Raw genomic sequence first — 4,307 nt, 5'->3', positions numbered from 1 at the left:
AAAATTAATATTCTGTTTTAGCATGAGAAATGGGTAAATACAATACAATATTAAAAAAATGAAACAAATCCGTGCAATGTACAAGTAGTAGGCTAGTATATAGTATATAGTGATATTATATGTATTACGCATCCAAAAATATATATTATATACTGTACAGTGATATATATTGAGAGAATAAGTAGAACATATCCATCTAAAAGATATAATAGAATTCTATCTGATTTTCATTTAATTATAATGTGATATATCTTCCTTTATGTATGCCTATATTATTTTCATATAGTTAATCATAGTTATGCCCCCGTGATTGAATGTACATATATGGTTTCTTTCCATGAAAGAAAAGTTTATGTCATTGTAGGGTTTTTATATAGTGACAATAATTAACGTGGTACTTCCTTTTAAAAAATGAGCTACTTGTCATCAAAAAAGAGAAAAAAAAGAAGTGCTGCTTCTATTCAAATACAGAGTACTTTGTGCGGTATTTTTATTCAATGATAAATTTTAAAATACTATGCAAGACATTATCAGAGTAACGAATTGTCACCATATAACCTGCCAGCCAATGGCCCTCGAGCATATACTATGGACGAGATCTGTGATATGAACCACATAGTAATTAATGTTTGATTTAGTAAGTGAATTGGTAACCAAAAACAAAATGCTTCATTCACCCAAAAGAAAACAAAAAAAAATGCTTCAAATGCAAGTTTTAAGATCTGCGATTTTCCAAATAGTAATTAATGTTTGATTTTAAAAGAAAATGCTTCAAATTGCAAATTTTCCTATTCTTTATTTATATTGCTTTTCAATAATTTTTTCACCAAATCCAACATTAAAATATGAGCATTAATAAATGACTACATGGACTCCTTGGCTTTTAGTCAATTGTTATAAAATTGAGAGAATAAATTACAAAAGAAACTATATATAACATATAATATTTAGGACAATTTACTTAAATCGCCGTTTATGCCAAAAGATCAAATCACAAGTTTCTTATTTTACTTTTCACATTCTTAATTTAACATTGATTAAGTTATGATATCATTTAATTATAGGGAAACTCAATAAATTTTATATTTCTTAAATAATAAAAAGGGTCTGTCAGGCCTACAGAGCGAGTATGAGATTCTTCCGTACTACATGCACATTTCTTTTTTTGTTAGCTCCTTTCTCTTAAATTTTGTCAAATAAAATTAAATTGCATTATAATGACAAGAAAGTACGATTGGATGCATTGGTATGGTACGGCTCCTTCTTCTCCCAATTCCCCGGGTCAGATCTTCTTGGCAGCGCTTTCTTTTTTCTCCTATTTCTCACATACCTATTAAATATATAAATAATTGAGCTTGGTGATTAAAACAAGAAGCAACATCAATTGGATCCTTGGATCCATGGTCCGATTCCCTTCGGTTACAACTTTTTTGGTGGCATTTTCTCCCATTGGTTTCCTTCTTTCCTTCCCTTCCTTGGCTGGCCTTTTTTTTTTTTCCCCTTCTCCTTCCTTGCATTTTCTTCTTAATAGCCTTTATTATAATTCATAACCAATAATAAAGAATGCCTAACCTAAATGGATTTCCCAATTCTAGAAATATTTAAAATTTTGATATTATTCACTTAATGATATCATCTAATAAATTTAAAAATACCTCCTAAATGTGGTGTTTTTATAAATTTAGGGTTCCATATTTGATAATATATATATGATTCTAAATTGAATGAAATTATGTTTAATAAACAATAAAAATTAATAATAAAGAATAAATATCCCTGCCGCAAAGCGCGGGTATTCGACCTAGTAATTTAAATTAATTATCATATAATACTTAATTAATGCATGAAAAATCTATGTATAATATATAATAACTAAAGGATTCATTAAAATCTCCCACATGTACTACAAAGATAATTGTGGAAATAGAAAAATAAGTTTTTTTGAAATAAAACGAAAATTTAGTTATTTTCTCAAAAATAATTTAGATCAATAGTATTAAAATTTTAATTACATAAATAGAAAAAAAAAAAGAAAGCGTTAATTACCTAAAAAAATTCTAAACTTACCACATTTTATCAATTCTAACACAAATTTTTTTTCTTGATTTAAAAATGAATAAACTATCAATTTAACACCAATGTTACTATGGTGTCAACTTTTTCGATTGGTAGGGTCTCAACAGCGGCCATTACCCCCAATCGGGGTCACTTATGACGATAGAGGTCGTCGATGTCCTTGATTGGAGGATGGTGACCGCCGATGAGGCTCTCACTGCCGATCCCCCTCTTCCTTTCTTCTCAAACTTACCCCCTTTTTTTTTTTTGCAAATTTGGGTGGTGAAGCCCCACCAAAGGCCACCACACCCACCCCCCGTAGGGTCACTAGCGACCTTGACCGCGGGGTAGTGTCTAGCAAGCAGCAATTTTCGTTTAAATTAACAAAAAAGTTAATGCGCATCAACATTGATATCAATTGATAGTTCATGTATTTTTAAATTGAGAAAAAAAAGATCGTCCTAGAATTGATAAAGTGTGAAATGGAAAAGTTGATGCGTGCTAACATTGATAGCAAATTGATTGTTTGTGTATTTTTAAGTTGAGAAAAAAAGTTCATGCTATAATTGATAAAATGTGAAATATTTCAATTGTCTAAGTAATTAACCCAAAAAGAAGTAAAATTTTCATGTTCAAATGTCGACAAATTAGTATATTAGAAGTTGAAATATTTACATATACTTGAACTTAATATTAATTAATCACAAATATGCATTATCTAATAATATTTATTATTTTCATGAAATTTTTTAACATTAACTAACTATAAATATTTGTTATCTAATAATAAGTTTTGACTATTTTTTTGTCTCATGCGTTGCACGGATTCATGTTCATATATCTCTGTATCATTTTTGTCATAATTATTTGTATTTTTAAGATTGAATTATCTTATACAAAATAATAATAATTTTCAACTTTTAATTTTAATATAAATAATAATCTTCAATAGTTTTTAATAATACTTATTATAATAATAATAATTTCCATTCAATTAATATACATCACATTTTTAAATTAACGTTACTATAAATTTATCACATATATTATTTTTTGTAAATAGAATATACATTTGTATTTTTAAAATATTGTTTATAGCATCCTTGTCTTTATATTTTATTTTTTATTTTTTATCAATTAATAGCATTATGTTATAAATTTGTTCTTTTATAGGATCATGATAATTTTAGAAGTTCTATATGTCATCAAATTTTTTTGTAGTGTCTATATCATTTGGGTTTTACATATATGTTCATTTTTAACATAGATATATATATATCCTTTCTTATAACAACTATTCTAATTTTTGAAACATATATTTGCTCTTTAACACAATAAAATATGTTGAAAGTTAATTTGAAATTTCATTCGATAATCAATTAATAAAATTAGACTAATTTTGAATGGTTCAATAAATATTTTTAAAATTATGGTCTCAATGCATTATATATTTATCTAATCGATCAATGTGTAATATGCATATTTTTATAGACATTCAAACAAAAAATTTTACTTACTTTTTAAATAAAAAATTTGATGGCATTCTTATTTCAAATATATATTTTTTGTTTTTTTATATTACAATAAGTTCACATATTAAAATTTTACCATTATAATAAAATACACTCGAAGTCAATTTGAAGCTTCATTCTATAATCATTTAATAAAATTAGACTAATTTTCAATGGTTCTACCAATATTTTTCAACTAATGGTTTCAATGCATTATATATTTATCTAATAATTGGATAATATACATATTATTATAGATATTCACACAAAACTAGTAACGTATTTTTTAAATACGAAATTTGATGACAATATTTATTTATTTTTCATTTTTTATGTTACCATAATTTCACCCTTATAATATATTACAATAATTTTACCTTTATAATAATAGAAAGTAGGTTAATATCTAATTAAATAGTTAATTGTTAGTATACTTAATTGTCACTTAACTTTTGAATTGGACATTTTCTAATAAGCCGAGAAGATATTGGACTTTCATAATTTGGCTTGGTTTGATTAAATCAATTCTCTTAATTTTTTAATATATTATTTAAATAATTTTTCTATTAATGTGAGATCAATTATTACAATAGAATACAATTTTACTTATATATATGGATTCTAATAGAATATTTAACATATAAGTTGTCGTTTAATTTCTTGAAAATGGAAAAAGGGTTTTTAAATTTAAAAATTTTTCAGTTCAATATCGGTATTATATATTCACAATTAAAAAAATAT

This window comes from Punica granatum, chromosome 5, assembly GCF_007655135.1.
Source record: "Punica granatum isolate Tunisia-2019 chromosome 5, ASM765513v2, whole genome shotgun sequence".
NCBI classification, from domain to species: domain Eukaryota; kingdom Viridiplantae; phylum Streptophyta; class Magnoliopsida; order Myrtales; family Lythraceae; genus Punica; species Punica granatum.
The sequence above is the reverse complement of the archived record's forward strand: the minus strand, read 5'-3'. Positions refer to the sequence as shown.